Raw genomic sequence first — 26071 nt, forward strand, 5'->3', positions numbered from 1 at the left:
TTCCCTATCCGTAACCAAAACTTGAAGTTGGACGTTCATATTGTGCCTAATGTCCCTTGTCCCTTGTTGCATGGTTCGCATAAGGTTCCCCAATAGCGTGGCCACATCCGCACTATTTTGAATTGGCGAAGGATCTGGTAAATTAGTACCTGAGCCTTCCGCGGCCTCGTCAAGGGAAGGGGAACGATTCTTAGTTGAGCGGTTATCTTCCATGTTGCATACCTTCAAGATTGACAATTTATCAAACACAACATCAAGATTTAAAGGAAAGACAAGGAGAAATCAATCCAAAGTCTTTCTCAAAGATGTGTAAGACAATCAATAAACATGGCGAATTACACACAAAGGAGGGTGGAAAAAGACTGGTTGCAAAACTGGTCCAAAAGCACCTTTTTAGCCCGAGTGGACTCTAGATTGGACTCTGGTCTAAGTCCACTCCTGGGTCCAGTGAGAAATAGCAGGTATATGGACTCACAGAGTGAACTCAGGCTGGGTCCACTCCTGGGTCCAGTGCGAACTAGCAAGTGTATGGACTCACGGAGCGGACTCAGGCTGGGTCCACCTCTGGGTCCAGCGAGAAACAGCTGCTGTGTGGACTCATAGAGTGGACTCAGGCTGGGTCCACTCTTGGGTCTAGCAGAAAAACCAAGTTAAAATTAAAACCCTTAGGACCTAAAACCCATTCGCCCCTTTCATTTTCTCCATCTCTTGCGCGAAGAATAGGTCCAAGCCTCTGTTCCCTTGCTTTCACTTCTTCTCCTTGGAGACTTTGGGTGCTCAATCTTGTGGATTTCATCCCCAAACCAAGTTCAGGTAAGGTTCTCCTTCTCCAACTCGTTTTTTTTTTTTTTCAAGTTTTCTTCTCAAACCCAACTCTAGGCTGCTCAGTTTCGTTTTCTCCTTGAAGAACTTTGAAATAGGGGTTCCTAAGTTACAAATCCCTACTTCAATCACGCAAAACAAGTGTGCAAACTACTCAACTTGTTCCCATTACCCCCCCCCCAATGCTAGGTTTTTGGGTGAAAACGAATTTTCTCACCCCCTAATCGATTTTTTTTTTTTTTTTGCTTTATTTTAGGGAAATCATGAAGGGGTTTTCCCAACACATTAGAACCTCTAAGTTGCCCCTAAATAGGTGTTTAAAAACACTACCCAAGTCATGGGATTCCACATCCCAAAGATTGTTTGCTAAGAACAGATTTTCCTCTTTTTATTTTGTTTTACATTTGTGTTGGAATTTCTGGGTTTTAATTTCCTTCACTGTTAAGCCTTAGCTAAGAGTGATTTACCATGTTCCCCACAATTAGAATGATATTCTCTTGGATTGAATAGAATTGAATCATCCTCATACACCCATATACAATCATGCTAAAAACCATTATGTTTTGTTGATTTTAGTGCGTAAAGAACAATGTAAAAAGAGAAAAATTTGCTGTTCTAACTTTATAATGTTTGTCAATAGTTTCCTACATTCATGTGCAACCAATTGCTTCTCCTTTTTTGTTTTTTTTTTTTTAAATGCTAAGGGTTTCCACAACTTGACATGGGGTTATACCCCTGTTTTGCTGTATATATATATTTTTTTGAAACAGAGGAAAGATCATTGAGTCTCTATAAGGGACTCAAAAGGGTTATTCACCTCAAATGTATACTGCTGTAAACCCCCAATTATTTCCCATTTAGGACCTGTGTTATATTTCTTTTTTTGGTTAGGTTTCTTACAAGGATTACATCCAATTCCCCCATATTGTACCCTTTTTATTTACTTCCTTCTCTCATTGATTTTGTTTATAGGTACCCTTACAATGGTAGGAAACACACGTCGGGCAGGAAGAGTTCCGATGGGCTACGATGCCAACCGCTTCAAATCAGTTGAGGCGCATGAGGTATATCGGGAACAATTTGCAAAGAGGTCCATAGTCGAAGGTCGGGACTTCATAGTCGATGACCTCACCACCTTCAAAGTTGGACCCAGCTTTGAGGCCTTGGGATGGACACCTATGTTGACACCTCCCAAACATCACTACCCCGAGCTTGTGAGGCAGTTCTATTCCAACCTCAGCTCCATTTGCAAGGGGCCTACGTCATACAAGATCGCATCCTTTGTAAAGGGAGTAAAAATCACCTTCACCACCACCGAGTTGGCAAGAATACTAGGGATACCTGCCCAAGGAGAGAGGAAATTTTATGTCTCATTGGCAGGCGGGCATGGTTCCCTTGACCTAGAGCACATCAAGGAGATCTACAAGACTCTCACAAAAGGGAAGTCCACCAGTAAGACAAGCGAGACCAAGTATGGGCGATCACAGCGGGTCCTAAGCCGCATAGTCCAAACCAATCTGCTACCCAAGGGAGGGCATCCCCCTCAGCCATCTTTTGGTGTATCATATATAGCTTATGCCCTCTACAAGGGCATTCCTTTCTGTCTCCCTTTTGCCATCATTTGCAGCTTGGGTCATGTACAAGCCAAATCTGAGGTCAACTTGAGCTTGCCATACGGGAGACTACTTACCACCATTTTCTTACATTTTGGCATAGACTTGACTCGGGAGGTGGCGAAGGAACCAAGTGAGGAACCTTTTGGTTCTCATGCCCTTGGGAGGATGAAGATCCGGACAGACATCCCAACTGATGAGGAGCTACCAGATACAGCAGAGGATTTTGAGGGGGATCCCCCACAGCAGCAAGGTACCAACTTTGCATCATCATCTTCTGCACCATTTGTTGGTTCCGACACAGACAGGATCATAGCTGCCATAGCACAGTTGGGCACAAACATGGCCCAAGGCTTCACTGAGATTAGGGGAGAGTTGAACAAGCACCATGCGCGCTTCGACATCCTAGAAGAGAAAGTGAAGGACTTGGACACATATGTCCATGAACACCTTTATGAAGACATTGAGGAAGACAACATGGAGGGCTAGACTCAAGATCTAAGGATACAGTAGTTATGACTTTGACTCCTTTCTCTCATTGTTCTTTTTTTTTTTTTTTTTTGAAACTCTTTACTTAGATTTTAACCATGGTTGTAATTATGTAGTCTAGCATCAGAAGTAACTCTAGCATAGCTGATCTTAACATTGTAATTTTGTTTTGAATTCCCACCGAGGAGGTGATGTACAGATAGCAGAAACTAATGAAACCGATCTATCTTTTCCTCATTGTCGCCTTATCTTGTCTTTTATCAACCTTACCGGCTTCCACACCTAGCTAGTCCTCTTCCTAGGTCCTTGCACACAACATTTTATTCTCTTGAAAGCATTTATATCATTATCACTATTTGTGTGGAGTAAATCGGGTTTCCGCAAGACAGTGACTCAATGCAGAGCATCGCGCTCCGATACCAAACTGTCACGCCCCCATTTCGAAAGGGTATAAACTACAATAAGAGAGGTATGACTAGGATGACACGTGTCACCCCACACTGTCAGGATCTCGATTACAGTGTATTGAATCATAGTCAAGACTAATATAATTATCACAAATATACTAGTAAACGGAAACATAGAAATATTACATTCCCAAAGTGAAACAAAACTGCGGAACCGTCTAAGTAATAGTTACATAATGCTCATCTGCCAATGTGTTAGGTTATACAGTAATCTAGTGATACTTCAAATGACCATTACATAACTATCGAAATATGGTATGTACAAGCATAGTGTAAAGCTCAAAAAGAAACAGAAGTAAGTCTCGAAATCAGAATGCCCCGTAGGCACAGTCATCACATAGACACCCATCACCGTGTTCCTCTGTCAATGGCTCTGGGTCCTCCACACCCACAGAATCATACTCAGACTAGTGAACGTCCAAGTTTGCCACAAATCCATCATCTGCAGCCATATCTAAAAAGATGTACATAAAGGGGGTAAGCTCCACTAAGCCCAGTGAGGGGACGGGGAGCATGCAAGCAAGAACATATAGTCCATGATGCATGAATTATTATCCAATTATCCACCTAACAAGCACATCTAAGTCACTAGATACTTGCTACTGCAATAACTCGGGTAACATTGCAGATCACTTATCTTATCACCGAGATGAGACATCAATTGATACTAGGGAGCTCGTGCAGGTAGAAGCCACTCGCCACCGGGAGGCAAATCCCGATAACCAATGGTCATCCCTGACCTGGTTTCGAATCACTCCTCAGGCACACAAGGAGCCTTGATTACCCAACACCTAAACCCCTGTTGGTAAGGGTCGTAGCAAGGGGATCGAATACCCTAACCGTAATAATACTAAATGAATCTATCGTATCGAGAGGTATTTCGGGCACATTGACGTCCCATACCATCTAGTACCCGGGTACTAGCATGACATGGCACATGACAAGCAAGGATTAACAATTCAAGGGGATTCGATGCCGGCATACCCGACACTGTATCCCAACCAAGCATTTGAAATAGATCTACATAAACCACATCACCAACATATCCGCAATCATAGTTATAAATATGCAATTTATGAAAGATGCATGATAATTGGCATTCCAATCACACAATAAAATAAACACTCCCAAAATCAAGTCAAATCCCAGCCCCACTCACCTATTCGTTCACGATCCGTTACTAAGGTTTGTTGCCGTTCCACGTAGCATAAGTCCCACCGTATGAGTAATATTGCCTAGAGAAGCGTATCAAGGTGAGTTAGGTGAGATAATAGGGGTCTCGAAGTCTAGGCTTAAAGGTAACACAATAGAGTTTAGGTGGACTCTTGAGTGGAAGCACAGTGCCTGGGTCCACCCTAGGTAAAATACTCTAAACCCCAAGACTGGACTCTTGGGTGGATCTTGGCCTGAGTCCACCACAGAGTCCAGCTTCAGGCAGAGAAGGGGTGGACTCTGGTTGTGGTTTCTGGTTTGAGTCCACCACAGGGTCTAGCACCCTGCAGAATCCGAAATTCACCACAAGCAAGCTCCTAAACTCGATTTCTCTAGGGTTTCAGCCCACAAGGACTCGGGGAAAAGGTCTATAAGTCACCTAGGGTCATAATACCTTACCCTTATCATAGGGTTGTTGGGTTCAAAGGGTAATTTCATCAAAACCCCAAATCTAGGGTTTTTCCACCAAAAACCCTAAATCCAAGAATCAAAATCCACAAAAGGAAAGAGGATAAACTCAAGGCTAGCTTCAAGCCTCCAAGTAGGGGAAATACCAATCCAAAAGCATCCTGGGGTTCCAAATGGATGGAACCCTAGGTCCAAAACCCCCAACCTAAAAGGCTTCAACTCCAAACCCTAAAAGAAATTAAAGAAGAAAGAAAGAGAGAGAAAGATATGTATAAATTCATGGACCTACCTTGTCCAAACAATAACTCCTAGGTAGAGTAGTTGCACATGTGAATTCACCTAGAGGGGGGGTGAATAGGTGTAGGTTCAAAAATTAAAATAACTATGCGGAAATAAAACCAAAGAATAAAGATAAAAAAGAGTAAAGACAAGCAATGTAAAAAGACACAAACAATTTATAGTGGTTCGGCCAATATGTGCCTACATCCACTCCTCTCGATACCAAATGGGAATTCACCTAGAGGGTGGGTTAATAGGTGTAGGTTCGAAAATTAAAATAACCATGCGGAAATAAAACCAAAGAATAAAGATAAAGAAGAGTAAAGACAATCAATGTAAGAAGACACAAACAATTTATAGTGGTTCGGCCAACAAGTACAAACGGGAGCGGATCGAAGGACTCCCAACAGGAGCGGATCAATGACTCCCAACAGGAACGGATTGAGGGCTCCCGAACGGGAGTGGATCGATAACTCCCAACAGGAGTGGATCGATGACACCCAAACGGGAGCGGATCGAAGGACTCCCAACAGGAGCGGATCGAAGATGGGCACCGACCAAGCACAAATCGAGGACAAGCACAAGAGGCACACGGGCAAGAAGGCAAGAAAGAAGCCACACACTATCCCTTGCACTGAAAGGCAAACACTTGGGGGGCACGTAAAGATAAAGGCAAATGCCAAATGCATGTAAGAAAAAAAATAAAGGAAGAAAAGGACCGTGGACGACAGGCCATGGACATGGACGAGGTTCAAGGACCGAGGTCCGAGGTTCGAGGTTCGAGATTCGAGCAAAGAGTTGTCTGTGGCCAAAGACCAATTTAAAAAATAAAGAAATAAATAAAAATGCTACAGCCAGGGACCGTAGGCGACAAACCATGGCCGAGGTTCGGGGTTCGAGGTCCAAGGTTTAGGGAGTTCAGGAAGTTCGAGATGGTTCGAGTTCCAAGGATGGAGAATGCAACTGCTGATGTACTGTCCAGGCTAGCCAATGATGAACTCAGAAACCTCGCAAGTGCAGTGTACATGAAAATATTACATGAGCAAACATACCAGGAGAGCTAGATGGACCCTATACTTAACAACCTACAGAATGACATCCTACCAGAAGACAAGGTTGAAGCAAGGAAGATGAGAATGAGAGCTACAAAGTACACCATCTTTTTGGAGTACTATACAAGAGGGGGGCCGTAGCACCACTACTTCGGTGCCTAGGACCCAAAGGAGCACGATATGCCCTGGCAGAGGTACATGAAGGGATCTGCGGAAGCCACAGGGGTGGAAGAGCCCTAGCCTACAAAATCCTCCACCAGGGACTCTATTGGCCAAGAATGCAAGAGGAAGCCATCCAGTACGACAAGGCTTGCGAGCAGTGTCAGTTGTTCGCCCCAGTACCCCATCTACCTGCCACCAAGCTGACATCAATCCTCAACCCCATTCCCTTTGCCATGTGGGGGGTGGACATCTTGGGGGACTTCACTGCAGCATCAGGCAACATCAAATACCTAGTGGTCGCCATAGACTACTTCACCAAATTGGTGGAAGCCAAGCCACTAGCCAAAATCACAGAAAATGAGATGGAGAAGTTCGTTCACGATGACATCATCTACAGGTTCGGGGTACCAAAGATCATAGTCTCAGACAATGGCATGCAGTTCAACAACCCCAAGTTCAGAACTTTCTGTCAGAGCTACAATATTGACTACCGGCCTGTTTCGGTAGTATACCCACAGGCCAATGGTCAAGTGGAGGTGACGAACATAACCCTACTCGATGGAATAAAGAAAAGATTTGAAGGAGCCAAAGGGAAGTGGGTCAAAGAATTGCTAAGCATTATATGGGCATACTGTACCACAGTAAAGACACCCATAGGAGAAAGCCCATTCTGCCTGGCGTATGGCACAGAAGCATTGGCACCAGTAGAAGTCCTCGCCATGTCCCACAGAGTACTACACAAGCGCACCTATGTCAACGGACTACGGACAAACCTATACTTTCTGGATGAGGTACGAGAGAAGACACTCCTGAGAAACGTGGCATACCAGTAGCGCACAACCAAGTACTACAAGGCCAGGGTGCGAGAAAGGTTATTCCACCAGGGGGACCTAGTCTTAAGGAGGGCAAGTGCATCGCAGCCACGGAAGGAAGGAAAGCTATTGGCAAACTGGGAAGGACCCTATATAGTTTTCAAGCAGATACGTCCAGGGACATACCGCTTGAAAACTCTGGGGAGTAAGAAGGTAGACCGTACCTAGAACTCACTACACCTGAAGAAGTACTTTCAGTAGAAGTAACAACAGCGGAGTAGCAGCACCACCAACAGTAGTAGTAGATGGCATTACAGTTTCAAGGATAATTTGAAAAAAAAATTTGGGAATACTCGGCTTCTTCTACTACTCAACTGAGGCTTTATGCCTAAGGCATTATGCCACCACTGAGGCTTTATGCCTAAGGCGTTATGCCACCACTGAGGCTTTATACCTAAGGCGTTATGCCACCACCCACGCTTTATGCCTAAGGCGTTATGCCACCATTGAGGCTTTATGCTTAAGGTGTTATGCCACCACTGAGGCTTTATGCCTAAGGCATTATGCCACCACCGAGGCCTTATGCCTAAGGCGTTATGCCACCACTGAGGCTTTATGCCTAAGGCGTTATGCCACCACCGAGGCTTTATGCTTAAGGCGTTATGCCACCACTAAGGCTTTATGCCTAAGGCGTTATGCCACCCCCGAGGCTTTATGCCTAAGGCGTTATGCCACTGACGCTTTATGCCTAAGGTGTTATGCCACTGAGGCTTTAGGCCTAAGGCGTTATACCACCAAGGTCCATGGACCACCGAGACAAGACATCCGAGGCTTCATGCCTAAGGCGTTATGCCACCACCGATGCGTTATGCCACCACTGAGGCTTTATGCCTAAGGCGTTATGCCACCACCGAGGCTTTATGCCTAAAGCGTTATGCCACCACTGAGGCTTTATGCCTAAGGCATTATGCCACCACTGAGGCTTTATGCCTAAGGCGTTATGCCACCAAGGTCCATGGACCACCGAGATAAGACATCCCTATGGACCGCCAACTACATGGGGTTGCACAAATACGAGAACCATCAAAGCAACAAGGATCAAATGCATGTCATATCAACATCCCCAGAAGAAAAAGTCAAGTACATACAAAAGACAAAAAGCAAGCATCACAATCCAAAAGTGCTCCTCCAAAAAGTTATCATCCAATAAGTCAACATCCATAAAAAAACCATCTACAAACTCATGGAGCATCTGATGGAGGAGCGACATCCGACCCAGCAGGGAATATCATATCAGCCTCAGCTGGACGAGCAACACTCTCCTCTGGGAAGACCACGCCCTCCTCTGTCACCATAACACCATCCTCAGGAGAGACACAGCAATAGTCGCAGATAACAGTGAAGTCAGAATCAGAGGTCTACTCTAGAACGTGAACCGTCAAGTCAAGATGCTAGGAATATTGGCCAACTTACTCCTAGGGTTGCCAACAGAAGTGCAAGCTCTAGAGACCCAACGACCCCTACTAGGGGCGGAATCTCCAGAGACCTCCTCCCCATCACTAGCAATGGGGGAAGGCAAAGAAGCAGAAGTATCGGCGGGGGAAGACAACCCCGAAGAAGACTCCTCCACATATCTGACCCCGACCGAAGTCGGAATAGAGTCGTCAGACGAAGACATGATCAGACAAGGAAGCAAACTGGTTACTTACTCAGAACGAAGGTCTCCCAAAACCAAGCAACTGAGGAGAAGAGAAAGGAGATAACCTGCGACCACCAATGCAGAACCAATCAAAAAAAAAAAAAAAAAGAAGAAGAGAAAATGAAGACAACACGTACCAGACACAGCCAAGGCGTGGTCAGGGGCACCGATCGGGTACAGGCGCAAATTGAGTGCAGTAAATAGGCACAGACCATGGGTCGGCATAGCCAGCATAGCCGTGGATCGAGTGCTATGTATAGATGCGGACCCCAAGAGGGGCACAGATCGCCAAGAGGGGCGCCAATTAAAGCAGGGCCGCGGACCTCAAGAGGGGCGTGGATCGCCAAGAGGGGAGCCAATTGAAGCAGGGGCACGGACCCCAAGAGGGGCGTGGATCGCCAAGAGGGACGTCAATTGAAGCAGGGGCACGGACCTCAAGAGGGGCGCGGATCGCCAAGAGGGGCGCTGATTAAGCGATAGGCGTGGATCCGAAAGGGTGTCAATCAAACTAGGCACGGACCGGATGCAAAAGTATTAAACAACAGGCGTGGACCGAGGCGAGCTAGGCACGCAAATGTGAGCACAAGGCAAAGGCCAAGCACCGAGCCTTGCATGCCATGAAGCAAACCAAGTCTAGAGGCAAGGCTAAAAGAGTCAAGCAAGCAAGTGGAAGACACTACTCCCCATGGTGACCCAAGAACAAACATATGAGGGGCACAATAAATAGTGACAAAACTCAAAGCCAAGCAAAAAGTGGAAAAGCAAGAGAGAGAAGAAGAGAAATAGAAAAGCAAAAAGTGAAAAGGGGGAATGAGACAAGAGCATATATCTAAAAAAACAAGGGAAAAAAGAAAAAAGAGACAAAAAGATGGAGAAGGAGGGGTTTGAACCCATAACCTCTCCCTCACCAAGTTATTTACAAGCACACCCTCAGAGAAGAAATTATTCATGGGAAGCCCCCTAGTTGATACAAGGAGATCGAGGATACTCTCTTGAGCACTCTATTCCAAGAGAGTGGGGGGCAAATGATAAACCCAAAATCACCCCAACCAATCCGAGATAGCCACGTGGTATGACCCAGAAAAATGGGCCAAGACAGAGTCAGTGAAGCACCATCCACCAACACCCATGGGCGCGGCCACCCTTGGGCGCCAACCCCCTTGGGGGCGTGGACCTCCCTGGGCGCCAACCCCCTTGGGGCACGGACCTAGGCGCCAACCCCCTTGGGCGCGGATCCCTTCTCCGAACACGTCATCCCTGGGCATGGCTTCCCCGGACACGTCATCCCCAGGACACAGTCTCCCTCCAACACGGCAGTCATCACCGCCATCAACAAGACACGGATCGCATCACCAAGGACTCTAGGCCACCGCCTATCGAGTCACGTAGTCTGAACGGACTCATTTACTAGGAACCTCATCTACCACGTAGATGATGAGGTTTATCCACCAAGGATGCCAAGTCTATCAATGACACTACTTCTTACAGGAAGACAACTATCAGGTCTACCGTGACACCACGTCTCACGGGAAGACAACCTATCAAGGAGGAGCCCTGCTACTCAGGGACTCTATCACCCACGACAAACACTCTACATCAAGTGGGACTCTCCATCCCACCATACACTGCTATAAAAGGCAAGGTACACAACCCCATAGGAGACATCTTAATTCCCCTTGAATACTACTATTCATCTGTTTGCTCAGAGAGATCTAACTTAGGCATCGGAGAGTCCTAGGTCGAAACCACACCGGTTCTCCTTTATCACCCAGGATCTTTTACAGGTTACGACACTCAAAGGACTACTGAACGATTTCTTGACGCAACACGACCTAAGCTGAACATACAGATTTTCAAATTGTTGATAAAGATTTTTTCAGTGGGCATCTTGGTCCAGTACACTTTGGCTGGCTCAGGTACCAAGAATGATAATAATAATACTGAACAGTGAAGGAGGTGACAAGAAATCCACTTGGCAAAGAAACACAAAAGTCCAAAAACACAAAGCCAAGCCGAGAAAAGAAGGGAAGTGAAGCCAGGGGAGGAGGACGAAGGGCGTGGAGGAACTAGCGCTAGAGATGGTGAGACAAGCATTAATTGTTTTTTTTTTTTTTAAAAAGGATAAGCATTAAAACAAAGCAAAGAAAATGGGCCCACACCCAAACCAACGGAGAGCACATGCAATCACATGAATTTCTCGAACCTAACACCACCCATGTACTTTTCTCTCTCTCTCTCTCTCTCGCTCTATTTCTCTTCTTCCTCAAAACACATGCCCTGCTCTTCATGACCCATTTAAGTAGAATTGCCACGTGTATTCTGTCAAGGGACCCATCCTAAAACCCCACAAAACTGGTCCCACAGAGAAGACTAAGAAACCGATGGTGGGTTGTTGTGAATTTGTGGTTGTCTGATCGATGCTGGTGGCCGTGCGAGTAATGTGGGTGATAGTGGTGGTGGTGGTGCCCGTGGTGTTCCCGAGGAGGGAACTGGTTGGAGAATTACTCCCCGGGGAGTTGGCAGACACTGATTGGACATGGGTTGGAATATATTGTTGGGCATATGGGGATCCCTCTATGCGTACAAATCAAAGTTTTATTAAACCAAACTTTTTCAATTTCTCCTCTCCTTTGATCCTCATCCTATACAAGCTGACACATGCCCCCATTTTTCCATCCGCTCCATTTGAAATTGTAGTTCTTGGATCAATGGAAAATTGGTTTGGTCACCCAAGAGTTTCAATATTTAATTAGTTCTATGATTTTTGTACGGCACTAGGTCGAGTGTTTATGTTTTTTCCGTACATTTTATAGTTGTGGACAAAAACGGGTCGGATAAAATCCGCTTCAGATGAGACTTCTTTGACCACTATTTGACCTGCTTATATATCAAATAATCGAAAGTTGTCAGTAATGTACCTAAAATAATGGAAACAATTGCCTAGCATAGTTGGTAGAAGTGTGAAGTGATGAAAGTCCACCTTACTTAAAGATCTTGGGTTCAAGTCTTCTGGTGATCTGCGTGCCATTCATCCTGGGGAGAAGTTCAAGAATCTAGAGTTAATGACTTGCTATATCCATGCTGGGTCGACCTTGATAGATCGCCTGATATTGCAATCGACAGATGATGATATTGATTCCGGGGTGATCTCGTATCAATGGATCAAAGTAAAAGATCCAATTATTTTAAGCAAAATAGGGGTAAATCTGTCTAATCTGACTCAATTCAAGATGATTCAAATCGGCACCCGATAGCAATTACTAAAACTGTGGTCCTAGGACCTTGATAAAACCTAGGTTTTCTCTGTTTGTTTTTTATTTTGTATTTTTTATTTTTTGGAAGGGGAGGGGGAAGGGGTGGCTCACATTCCATTAAAATGAATCTAAAGGAAAAAGATCCTAGTTTAAAGAGAGGGCATGGTTTGTCGGGCCAACAGGTATCACCCATTAATCCTTTAGGAAGGTCTAAATATAGATAGAACTGTAATATCGAATTATTGATTATAATCGTTGTACCGTAGTAGATGGTAATTAATTGGTTTACGCAGAAAAGTTATTGATAATGGACAGTTGAACAAGCAGATGGGTCCCACCACCATCTCGGATCTCATGATCAATTTTGATTCAAGATGATAGATTCATATGGATATCCATGATCTTGTGAAAATATCCAAAAGTGAAAGGGTGTGTGTGTGCTTAACCTTCATTGGTCCCCCATTCATTGCTCACAGCCTCACAACCTCACAACCTAGCAGCACAAAAGTTAGAAACTCAGATTTGAGGGGTGAGCGGGAAACATGCATGGGCATGTGAGGATGTGCATCCATAAAATAAGCACGTAAAGGAATGGTGTGAGCCAGAGTCAGACCCAGCTGCTGCACTGTACAGCTCTCTCATTTATTTTTGGGGAGCTGTAGTGTTGCACAGTAGTGTACACCCCTCACTTACCCTTTCTTAGGTGGTTGGCCATGAAAGCTGCTTTATTTTGCATTTAACAGATCTTACCTGTCAGCTACATGTGAGATTGGATGTGATGAGTCATAGAATCCCCATCAAATCATGAAGTGCCACGTGGAGGTATTGAGGCCAGACCAGATGACCGAGCTGAGCTATCGGAGGCCGTGCCGAACTGGTCGCCCGATAGAAGACCATCGCCTAATTCCCCCACATGGCCGAGCACTGCGGCTGAACGGTGAAGTCTACCGAGCACTGAGCCGCGTCCTCCAGGATCGGCCATACAGCCGAGCGTCCCCGAGGATGAGCATCGAGCCGAGCCCCAGTGTGGTCTGAGGACGGCCTAGCTAAACCTGACACTGGGGGCACCACGCCCTCACCACCTATGCCGAACACAGGGCCGAGCACCACGGGCCCGGTCACCTGAGGCCGAGCCCTCTCCAGAAGCAACAATAACGGCTCACCGGGGATCATGGAGCCATGTTAGCATGTCCCGACAATTACGGGATATGAATCGGGCCGCGATCCCATGACGGAATTGAGTCACACTCCCCCAAGGACTCTTACCTCATTAAGAGTCCGACTCCGAAAATAACTCTCCACTCCTCTCCACGTGGGAGAGCCCTGCCCATCAAGGACTCGTACTATGCAAAGACTCCTCCAACCGCCTCATCTCATCCTATAAATACCCAGGTATGGAGCTCAAATGCTCATCTCACTTTTCACTAAGCTGTTATGCTGTTGCATTGGAGACCTGACTTAAACATCGAAGAGTCTTCGACCGAAGCCACACCTGCTCTCTTGCACTCACCCGGTTTTTGCAGACTCATCCGTGAGCGAACCGGGCATCGAAGGTTTTCATCCGCAACAGATTTGGCGCCTTCTGTGGGAACGACCTCAGCTAGTCACTGTCGTTTCTACCAATCCAAAGAGCGAGAACGATGATTGTGCAAACAAGATCGGGACAACATAGCTTAGCCTCCCGTGGGGAGGAGCCGCAACCTGATAGACAAGCGAGGCATTCGTCACCGCCCCCTGAAACGTCGCGGTAGGGCGCAATCGGAAGACCCCCGCGAGGGGGAGGAACTCAGCGCAGCGTGGGTGCCACTGCCAACCCGATTCCACCGGTGGACACAGGGAATGGTGGGAGTGTGTTAGACACGGCGACTGAAGGGCGGCCCTGGGCCGAGCCAAGTTGAGCCAATAGGGGTTGAACCTGCCGTCGCCTTCCCCTGTGCCAAAAAATTTGGATCCAGAAGTCCTGGCGAGCAATCGACAGGTCATGGACCTCCAACTTCAACTGCTACACACTAATGAGATGTTGCGCACTTTCATGGGTCAGATGGCCCAGGCCTGGCTACTGGACCAGCCGCCGATAGCCCCGCCGTTAGTAATAGAACGGTGGCCCGCATCGGGCTGAGCCAAGCCGGGCAGCGTCATGTCATCCACCTGGCTAGAAAACTCCACCCCCTCGCGCCCGCAGGAGTGCTCGGCAGGATGAGTGGGAGCATCGCCGGAGCCCGAGGGCTAGGGGGGAGATCAAACCAGCTATTTTGGTCATGAGAAGATCGGTGTTTTTTGGTCGCCTTAGGGAGGATGGGCGGCCGAGGGGACGCCAAGAACAACAGGGGGAGCCCAACAGGAGACATGTCGCCGAAGAAGGGGAAAGATCTAGTCATAGCCCTCGGCATTGGAGCCTACCTTGCTGAGAAGAACAGCAAAGGAGCCCCCATGGGTCCAATTTCCAAAACGAAAGGTGAATCAGAAGAGAGGTGGCCGACCGAGCCGAGTGTAATGGCCGACCTCGACAGGACAAGAGCACGAGTCGATCCGAGCTGAGGAATAGAATGGCCGACCTCAGCCGGACGTGCAGGGCGACCCACACTGAGCTGGCGAGCTGAACGGCCGAGCACCTGAAACCAAGGTAGAAAGGAGGCTTCGTGAATTGGCAGAGCAGTTTAAAAGACTGAAGAAACAGGCGACCCCGGACGCCTACTCATTGGTCGGGCGACATCCCTATCCTCCCGAGATCATGACTGCGCCATTATCGGTCGGGTTCAAGCCACCTCCCTTCGACCAATATGATGGGACCACTGACCCGACGGATCACATCAATTATTTCAACGCGATGATGACCATGTATGGGGGAACAGAAGTCATATCTTGCTGAGCTTTCCCGTCATCCCTCAAGGGAGCGGCCACTTCATGGTTCTCGTGGCTGCCGTTGAATTCTATAACAAGCTTTGCTCAGCTCTGCCAAGCCTTTGTCATGCGCTTGCAGAGTAGCATGAAACACAAGAAGATGACGGTCAATCCCCTTAGCATGAAGCGAAGGCTTGACGAGTCGATTCAAGGATTCGTCTCTCGTTTCAACAAAGAATCCTTAGATATCAAGGATTTGGATGAAGCCACGACCCATACGGCGATGAGCAACGGACTTACAGACATGGACCTCATCAAAGACTGGGCCCGAAAGCCGACTAAGAATATGGCCGAGCTCTTGGAGAGGTGTAATGAGTTTGCAAACATGGCGGAGGTGCTCCAAGCCCGGAAGACGAGTGAAAGCAAGGGAGAGAAGAAAAGGTCAGCGATCGAAGATCGCAAAGATGAGAAGTGGACCAGGACGGACCACCGAACTGAGAGATTAGACCGAGCTTAGAGCCTCGAGTATACTCCCTTAAATACCTCGCAGAAGGAAATTCTGATGCAAATTCAAGATGACAGATACATCCGCCAACCTCGACCGATGCAAGCGAAGTCATCTCGGAACCCTAACAAGTACAGCCTATTCCACAAGGATGTCGGCCACGACACCGAAGAGTGCTATCAGCTGAAACGAGAAATTGAAGAGCTGATCAAAGCAGGGCACTTGAAGCGGTACATCAAGGGGAGCTAGGAAGAACATGGAAGTAGACGGCCTGAAGACCGCGATCAAAAGAAGGCCGAGCCAAAGTCTGAGAGTCGAAGGGCCAAGCGCGACGAGGAGAAGGTCTGAGCCGAAAAGAAAGATGACGGATCCAGGCCGAGCAATGACAAGGGAGCCCCTATATACACCATCCTCGGAGGGCCCGGACAAGAATCCACCCCAAAAGCCAAAGCGAATGCGAGGTTTGTCGAAGTCGTGGAGATGCCGAGCAAAAGGCCGAAGTCTAAGGCGGCGATCTCCTTCACCGAGGCCGACCTCGAAGGTATAAGCTTACCTCATGATGATGCTTTGGTGGTGAAGGTGGAAATCGCGAGGAGACCTGTTCACTGGGTATTGGTCGATACGGGGGCGTCCATAGATCTTATGTCACTTGACGCATATAGACAATTCGGCTTCGGTGATGATGCGCTCAAGCTGGAAGGAACCTCCCTCCATGAATTCTTAGGGGCCGCCACCACAATCAAAGGGCCACTTCTGAAAAAGTATGTAAAAACCTCTATAAGGCATGTGGGGACAATGCCCTGACCAAGGGTTAAACCCCTGTTCAAGCCCCACTAAATTTCAGCTTGTTGGAATTCTCTGGACGATGGCACTGGGCGATGCAGCTATCAAATATCTTGTGCAGAAAAAAGATCCCAAGGCTCGCCTCATTAGGTGGGTCCTTTTGTTACAAGAATTTGATCTTGAAATTAGGGATAAGAAAGGGTGTGAAAATTTGGTTGCAGACCATATATCCTGGTTGCCTAATTCCTTAACTGTTGATTCTCCAGTCAACGAGAATTTTCCTGATGAGTATCTGATGGCAGTGTCTAGTGAACCTTGGTTTACTGACATTGTTAATTATCTGGTTACGAGTGTGGCACTTGTACATTGGTCCACCCAAGATAAGAATCGTTTCTTTTCACAAGTTAAGTATTTCTTTTGGGATGATCCGTATCTTTTTAAGACCTGCCCGGATCAAGTAATCCGGAGATGTGTCCCTGATCATGAGCAACAGTCTGTCTTATCTTTTTGCCATGATCAGGCTTGTGGAGGCCATTTTGGGCCTAATAAGACTGGGCCAAGGTTTTATAGTGTGGATTTTATTGGCCTAGTCTGTTTAAAGATGCTTTTACTTATTGCAAGGCATGTTCTTCATGTCAATCCTTAGGGCGTCTTACTAAGAGAAATATAATGCCCCTCAACCCAATTCTGGTGGTTGAGGTGTTTGATGTATGGGGTATTGATTTCATGGGGCCTTTCCCTAACTCTTTTGGTAACCTGTACATATTACTTGCTGTGGACTATGTGTCCAAATGGATTGAGGCAGTTGCTTGTAAGACCAATGACCACAAGGTGGTTGTGAAATTTCTGAAGGAGAACATCTTCTCCCATTTTGGTACTCCCCGGGCTATCATTAGTGATCGGGGCAAGTATTTTTGTAATCGACCTTTTGAGGCCCTCATGAGAAAGTATGTTGTCGTCCATAAGTTGGCCACACCCTACCATCCCCAGACCAGTGGCTAGGTTGAGGTTTCAAATAGGCAGATCAAGTAAATTCTTGAGAAAACCATCAACCCGAACCGTAAGAATTGGTCTAACTGGTTGGTAGATGTGTTGTGGGCCCATAGGGTAGCCTTCAAGATCGATCTTGGTCAATCTCCGTACCGTCTGGTGTATAGAAAGGCATGTCACTTACCTGTAGAGATTGAGTACAAGGCCTTTTGGGCTCTCAAGAAGCTTAACTTTAACCTACCCACTGTAGGTGCCCATAAGAAACTCCAACTATCTGAGTTAGAAGAGCTTAGGAATGAGGCATATGAGAATGCCCGAATTTATAAGGAAAAAACCAAGGCTTTCCATGTTAGGTACATTTTGAGAAAATCTTTTGAGGAAGGCCAGAAAGTTTTGTTGTACAATTCTCGTTTGCATATCTTTCTAGGTAAGCTGCGTTCTAGATGGGATGGCCCTTATATTGTTCAAAAAATTTATCCTCATGGGGTTGTTGAAGTCCTCAATCCAAGTATAGGAGCTACTTTCAAGGTCAATGGCCAAAGATTGAAGTCGTACATAGAGATGCCTACTCCAGTTGAAGAAGAGGTCATGGATCTCCATGAGCCTCTTTACCTTGACCCCTGATATCCTGGTATGTATCCCCTCCCTTGTCCTTATTCTTTCTTTTCTGCATGCATTGAGGACACTGCATGAATTAAGTGTGGGAGGGGTGTGTTGGACTTTAATTGTGAATTTTATGAATTTTGATTGCGACGATAGTTTTCGGTTATGTGCATAAGTCTCTTCGATTTACAAAGCGAGAATGAGAGGGAATTAGGTGCCCTAGCATGCGAAATAATAAAAAAATTCCTTGTCAAAGATGGTAGTTGGTTTGTATCCGGTGATGGGGATTGAGTTTGAAAATATGAGTGCTACTTCATTTGATGGTTAGATTCCCCTATGTGTTTATGGACCCCTTTGATCTTTTGGCTAGTAGTTGAGACCAATTTGTTTGTGGCAAGGCATGAAAGTGAAATTGAATGAAAAAAAAAAAGAGAGAAACAGAAAGAAAAATGGAATTCCTTGGAACTAGACAGGGCACTGTGCCTCATGAAGTTGGGTGACTTGATCGAAATTCCTTGGAAGGAAACTCAAAAAAAAAAAAAAAAAACTCTTGCATCAGTGTCTCAATGTCTTATGGATACATGCAAAAAGTGAAGCTACCAAGTATTTGGGTGTCTGGTGTATGCTCCACCATGTCATTCAGAGAATAATAGTGGAGTAGAAAAAGAGTTTGTTGTTGAGAAAGAAAAAAAAAAAAAAAAAAGCTTTTGCCTTAATGCCTGGAAAAGAAAGTATGGTAAAAAATACTCAATGCCTAAGTCTTTGGTTCCATCAGTGCTATGAGTGGTTTAGTTGAAGGTGAGTAGTGTTTAGAAAATATGAGGAGATCCCTTGACCTTGATGCATGCTTGTTACTTGAATTGATGTGGGTGATAAAATTCAAGTGTGGGGGAACCTTTGGCTCCTTAATCTTAGTTGAGTATTTCTTTAAGATTGTGTGCGCTATCTTACTTATGCATTGAGAAAAATTTACATCATTCTTTTTGATTTATTGAATTTTGGGTGTATATTCACTGCAAACACTCACGAGACACAACTCGTCCACTAGGGGTGGCTTGATGCATATGCTAAGTGCAACCGTGATTCCTACGAAAGTGAGTTAGGATTTTTTTTTTTGCATTTTAGGTTAGTTTTTATTTTTGCTTTACTTGAGGACAAGTAACGTTCAAGTGTGGGGGAATCTGATGAGCACATTTATGTGTGAAATCTTAGGGCATAAAGCATACATTTTACCACATTGGACAGAGTTACTTTGGTGTTTTCTTGTGTTTTTCAGGTTTTGGGCTATTTTGGACTATCCGGAGCTGCATGTCCTAAGTTACACGTAAAGTTGTCATTTTTTCTTTCATGTCTGTAAGAGGACTAAATTTGGAGCAAGTTGGACGTGACGAAACGTAAGTACGCATTCGTCTAGCCCACTGTACAATTGATTATTCTTTTCAACCCAAGAAAGGATAATGGGTCAGAAAGGAGCTGTAGTGCAAGCCCATAGTCAGACTACCACTGCCCAAGGATGTTTTTGACATTATAGAAGATATTTCTAAGCAATGGTGGAGATCTACTATAAGTACAGGGCCATTTCGGTAATTTTGCATTCTTAAAGAGAGAGAAGGACTGCTACCCACATGGAGGGACCCACATTGCCATTAGATTCCATTAATTTTGAAGGCCCACAAGGTGTCCACAATTTTTATGGGCTGCATTTAATGCCCCACGATTTTTAGAGGATACATTGGGGATTTTGTTATTTGGTTGAGTGGAATCCTAGTCATCATTATCCTAGTCATCACTCTTTCTCTCTCCTCCAACTTTTCGAGGGCATTCCTGGAATTTCACTTGGGATAGATTTATTTTGAAAGATATTTTCTCATCTATGGAAGGTTGAAAAATCAAAGATGCTTTGATTTTATTGCTTGGAGAAGATATCTACAAAGAAAAGGAAGCACAAGATAGAATTAGAAATTTACTTTTATAGAAATAGAAGGTTTATGTAAACAATATTCTTTTCTCTCCTTCTTTCTATTTTTTTCTTTTTTTGTGGGATTCAAGGCAATGTAAAGGAGGAAGGAGAAGAGAATATTCTCTTTTCTTAGGGAATATTTCTCCTACACTTCCCTCTTCTCTCTTCTCCCCTTTCCCCTATAAAGACCCCCTACCTCTCTTGTAAATTTTGCTCATTCACTTAGTGAAATTTCTTCTCTTCTTCTCCTTCTAATTTATGATTTTTGGCTTTTCTAAGTTCTAGTTTGTTTTTTTTATTTTCATTTAATGGTTATAATAGATTTAGTTTATGCTTTAATTTCAATTTTAGTCTTCAATTGGGTTGTAATTTCTTAATTCTAGTTTAGGTTTTAAGCCTTCTAGTCTAAGTTCTTAAGTTGATGACAAGACTTGAAGGTTTAGAAGAGGAGGCCATGGTAAGTTTATGCAAGTATTCAAGATTTTCAATTATATTCATGCAAGCACATCCAGGTTTTACTATCTAAACTCTCAATCTCATTCTCCATCTCCTCTATATCTCTCTATCTTCTTGTTCTTCCCCCTCTATTTCTTTTATTTTAATTTTATATGCTTGTGGTTTATCGGTGCATTTTTATTCCCTTATTTCTTTTTATGTGGTTAGTATGTGTGGCTGCATTTCTATTCCTTTCAATTCGCTTTAGTTTGATAGGTTAGATGCTCATGTGTTAGGACGTCGATTTAATCCCTTAATTTTGTTAGATGCATTGATTTTTGTTAGTTTAATTAGTTTAATTTAACACTTTAATTTGGTTCACTTTGCATTACTTTTAAGTTAGTTAAATAGAGTGGCATATATCTCCTCGTGTTCGACCCGTAGCTACGATTGACCCGTACACTTGTGATTTTATTTTAACTCAAACAGTGGAAAATAACATAAATGCCCTTCCCCACATCTGTCCTTATGTGGGTATAGCTTGGGAACCCAAGTGGACCCCGTAGGTGAAGGAAACCCTGCTGTGCTTGGTCCTACAGCACAGACAAGTTGTGGACAGCACTGTGAACCTAATCTGACCTAGGGTCAGGTACAACTATGAAGAATGACTATTTTATCCCTAGACCACTAACTCTGGATGATGCACCGGGACATGAGCCTAAGACCCAGTGCAAGGCCCAGTGATTCTAAGTGAGAACCAACTGAACACCGGGTCAACCCAGTGAGCTTAGGTTAACTCTAGGACTACCAGAGACAACTTGGAAACCTAACATGACAACTTCTGATTTGTATCTAGAAATTGATCCCGCGCTTGAGGTCGACAACCAGACTGCTGTTGGAACTGAGTTTGCAACCGAGTTTCTAGAACCAAACTTAGGTGAGTGAATAATATTATCATATGTGCATGTGTAATTATATGCCGACTATCAAGAATTGTAATTATAAATGCTGTGTTACTTACTTCTGTTTCAAATTACTCAAATCACTGCATAATGACTGTCTGTTGATCAACACTGTGGATTCTTATATACTGATTGTGAATGTTAGACTAGATGTCGTAGTTGGCTTGAAAATGAGGCCTGTGGTAGCCCATAGAATGGGATGCGGTTGACACCACCCGACTCATACGATGCCATATAGACATGGGCCTAGAGTTTCATCACCCGTGCTACGCACCCTTGCCAATAGGGGTTTAGGTGTTGGATGCCTGTGAGGGTGACCATATGTATATGTGAAAAGATAAAAGAAATGAAAAGAAATGAAAAGAACACCGGAATGGTGAATATGAGCTATATGCCAGGCTATAAGCCAGAAATGAAAAGAAAAGAGAAAAGAAATGGATTGCCCTACAGGTTAATCACAGAGGGCTGGTCGGGCTGATCTTGGTGAACGAATGCGGGAGCTGACTGGTCCTCTCCGACAACTCAATGGGTGTATCGCGAGAAGGGGTTAGAAGCCCACACCAAGGATACATGTATTGGGGAATGTAGTAGCACAGACTTGACTTAGTTGTATTGTTAGGTGGCTAATAAATAATTTGGACTTGGATATCATGTAGGATCATATGGTTTGTGGTTGCATGTGCATGCATGATGATATGATTTGCTCACGAGCTCAGTGGGGCTCACACTCTGTTATACATTATTTTTCTTAGATGATTTTGCAGATCGACGCTTCTGTGGCATGGAGGCTCATCTCGAGGAGGAGAGTCCTGGTTATTACGATGATGTTGGTGTGGACCCCGACGGAGGTCATACCGATCCTGCGTACATTCTCGGTGGTCATTGATGAGGACCATTGAAGAGTGCACGTGATGGTTTTTGTCTTGGGGACTCCTTTTTGTTTTTGTTAGGAGTTTATCCCCGTGCTGACTGTGGTTCTATTATAGTTTCTGTTTTCTTTTCCTTTTGGGGTTGAGTATGCTCACCTTGTATATATATATATGTATAGGTTATCTTTGGTTTTACTCTTGTCAGATTTGTTCTTTACTTTGTGGGTTGTTGGTGTTTGAGTTAAAATAAAACCGCAAGCGTACGGGTCAATCGTAGCTACGGGTCGAACACGAGGAGATATACGCCACTCTATTTAACTAACTTAAAAGTAATGCAAAATGAACCAAATTAAAGTGTTAAATTAAACTAATTAAACTAACGAAAATCAATGCATCCTAACTCATAAGCATCTAACAAAATTAAGGGATTAAATCGGCGTCCTAACACATGAGCATCTAACCTATCAAACTAAAGCGAATTGAAAGGAATAAAAATGCAGCCACACATACTAACCACATAAAAAGAAATAAGGGAATAAAAATGCATCCATAAACCACAACCATATTATATTAAAATAAAAGAAATAGAGGGGGAAGAAGAAGAAGATAGAGAGAGATAGAGGAGATGGAGAATGAGATTGAGAGTTTAGATAGTAAAACCTGGATGTGCTTGCATGAATGTAAATGAAAAGCTTGAATACTTGCATAAACTTACCATGGCCTCCTCTTCTAAATCTTCAAGTCTTGTCATCAACTTAAGAACTTAGACTAGAAGGCTTAAACCTAAACTAGAATTAAGAAATTACAACCCAATTGAAGACTTAAATTGAAATTAAAGCATAAACTAAACCTATTATAACCATTAACTAAAAATTATAAAGGCAAACTAGAACTTAAAAAAGCCAAAAATCACAAATTAGAAGGAGAAGAAGAGAAGAAATTTCACTAAGTGAATGAGCAAATTTTTACAAGAGAGGTAGGGGGTATTTATAGGTGGAAGAGAGGAGAAGAGAGAAGATGGAAGTGTAGGAGAAATATTCCCTAAGAAAAGAGAATATTCTCTTCTCTTTCCTCTTTACAATGCCTTGAATCCTAAGAAAAAGAAAAATAATAGAAAGAAGAAGAAGAGAAGATTGTTTACATAGACCTTCTATTTCTAGAAAAATAAACTTCCAATTTTAACAAGTGCTTCCTTTTCTTTGTAGATATCTTCTCCAAGCAATAAAATCAAAGCATCTTTGATTTTTCAACCTTCCATAGATGAGAAAATATAAATCTATCCCAAGTAGAATTTCAGAAGTGCCCTTGAGAAGTTGGAGGAGAGAGAGAGTAAGGGTGATGACTAGGATTCCTTCAAGAATAAATAAAATACCCATTCTGTCTTTCAAAAAACGTGGAGCATGGGGTGCTTATATAGGTCTCACCATTGTGTTCCTTGCGAAAAATCACACAAAATAGACCCAAATTTCATCCAATTCGGAGTTGGGGAGCCCAAGATATCTCAAGTTGAAGTTGGACTGTCCAGAGCCTTCCAAATAGAATCTTTCGGGTACAGTAATGTAACTTCTGATAATTTCATTAAGGCCTCTAAAATCCGAACTTCCGTTTCACTTTGTCCCCATCCGACTGTCAATAATTATAAATAAACCCCTGCAGACCATTTTCAGCGTCGTTACGAAACGCCATAACTTCTTCGTTTCAACTCGGAATTAAGTGCCGTTTGAACCATTACGAAGCTGACTCGATGGGCTATGCATCCATTTACACTTCTAAAAAGCTTAAAAACATCTCCTTAGCATCATCTCCTTCATTTTCACAAGAATTCACCTAAACCCTAAAAAGCACAAGAAAGCACCGAGTAACTCTGTCCAATGTGGTAAAATGTATAATTTATGCCCTAAAATTTCACACATAAATGTGCTCATCAGATTCCCCCACACTTGAACGTTACTTGTCCTCAAGTAAAGCAAAAACAAAAACTAACCTAGAATGCAGAAAATCCTAACTCACTTTCGTAGGAATCACGGTTGCACTTAGCATGTGCAACAAGCCTTTAAACCCCTAGGTTACCCCTAGTGGATGAGTTGTGTCTCGTGGGTGTTTGCAGTGAATATACACCCAAAATTCACATGTAAATAAATGCTGCAAATTTTAATCATGGCATAAGTAGGACAGTGCACATAATCCCAAAAAGTGTTCAACTAATGATCAAGGAGCCAAAGGTTCCCCCACACTTGAATTTTATCACCCCACATCAATTCATGTAACAAGCATGCATCAAGTTCAAGGGATCTCCTCATATTTTCTGAACACTACTCATCTTCAAGTAAACCCCCCATAGCTTCAATGGAACCAAAGACTTAGGCATTGAGTATTGTTGACCATACTTTTTTTTTTTCAGGCATTAAGGCAAAAGTTTTTTTTCTTTCTCAACCACAAACTCTATTTCTACTCCACTCTGTTCTTCGAATGACATGGTGGAGCATACACCGACACCCAAATACTTGGTAGCTTCGCTTTTTGCATATATCCATAAGACATTGAGACATTGATGCAAGAGTTTTTTTTTTTTTTTTTGAGTTTCCTTCCAAGGAATTTCGATCAAGTCACCCTGCTTTATGAGGCACAGTGCCCTGTCTAGTCCTAAGGAATTCCACTTTCTTTTCTGTTCCTTGTTTTTTTTCTTTTTCTTTTTTTTTTTCATTCACTTCCACTTTCATGCCTTGCCTTGCCACAAACAAATTGGTCTCAACTACTAGCCAAAAGATCAAAGGGGTCCATAAACACATAGAGGAATCTAACCATCACATGAAGTAGCACTCATATTTTCAAAATCAATCCCCATCACCGGATACAAACCAACTACCATCCTTGAAAAGGGATTTTTTTATTATTTCGCATGCTAGGAGGGCACCTAATTCCCTCTCACTCTTGCTTTGTAATTTGAAGAGACTTATGCACATACCCAAAAACTATCGCCACAATCAAAATTCACAAAATTCAAAATTCACAAAAGTCACAATTAAAGTCCAACACACCCCCCCACACTTAATTCATGCAGTGTCCTCAATGCATGCAGAAAAGAAAGAATAAGGACAAGGGAGGGGATATATACCAGGATATCAGGGGTCAAGGTAAAGAGGCTCATGGAGATTCATGACCTCTTCTTCAACTGGAGTAGGCATCTCTATGTACGGCTTCAATCTTTGGCCATTGACCTTGAAAGTAGCTCCTGTACTTGGATTGAGGACTTCAACAGCCCCATGAGGATAAACTTTTTGAACAATATAGGGCCCATCCCATCTAGAACGCAGCTTACCTGGAAAGATATGCAAACGAGAATTGTACAACAAAACATTCTGGCCTACCTCAAAAGATTTTCTCAAAATGTGCCTATCATGGAAAGCCTTGGTTTTTTCCTTGTAAATTCGGGCATTCTCATATGCCTCATTCCTAAGCTCTTCCAACTCGATAGTTGGAGTTTCCTATGGGCACCTGCAATGCGTAGGTCAAAGTTAAGCTTCTTGATAGCCCAAAAGGCCTTGTGCTCAATCTCTACAGGTAAGTGACATGCCTTTCCATACACCGAGACAGTACGGAGATTGACCAAGATCGATCTTGAAGGCTGTCCTATGGGCCCACAATGCATCTACCAATCGGTTAGACCAATCCTTGCGGTTCGGGTTGATGGTTTTCTCAAGAATTTGCTTGATCCGCCTATTTGAAACCTCAACCTGGCCACTGGTCCAGGGATGGTAGGGTGTGGCCAACTTATGGACGACACCATACTTTTTCATGAGGGCCTCAAAAGGCCGATTACAAAAATGCTTGCCCCGATCACTAATGAGAGCCCG

The sequence above is a fragment of the Telopea speciosissima genome, chromosome 9, assembly GCF_018873765.1.
Source record: "Telopea speciosissima isolate NSW1024214 ecotype Mountain lineage chromosome 9, Tspe_v1, whole genome shotgun sequence".
Taxonomy (NCBI): Eukaryota; Viridiplantae; Streptophyta; class Magnoliopsida; order Proteales; family Proteaceae; genus Telopea; species Telopea speciosissima.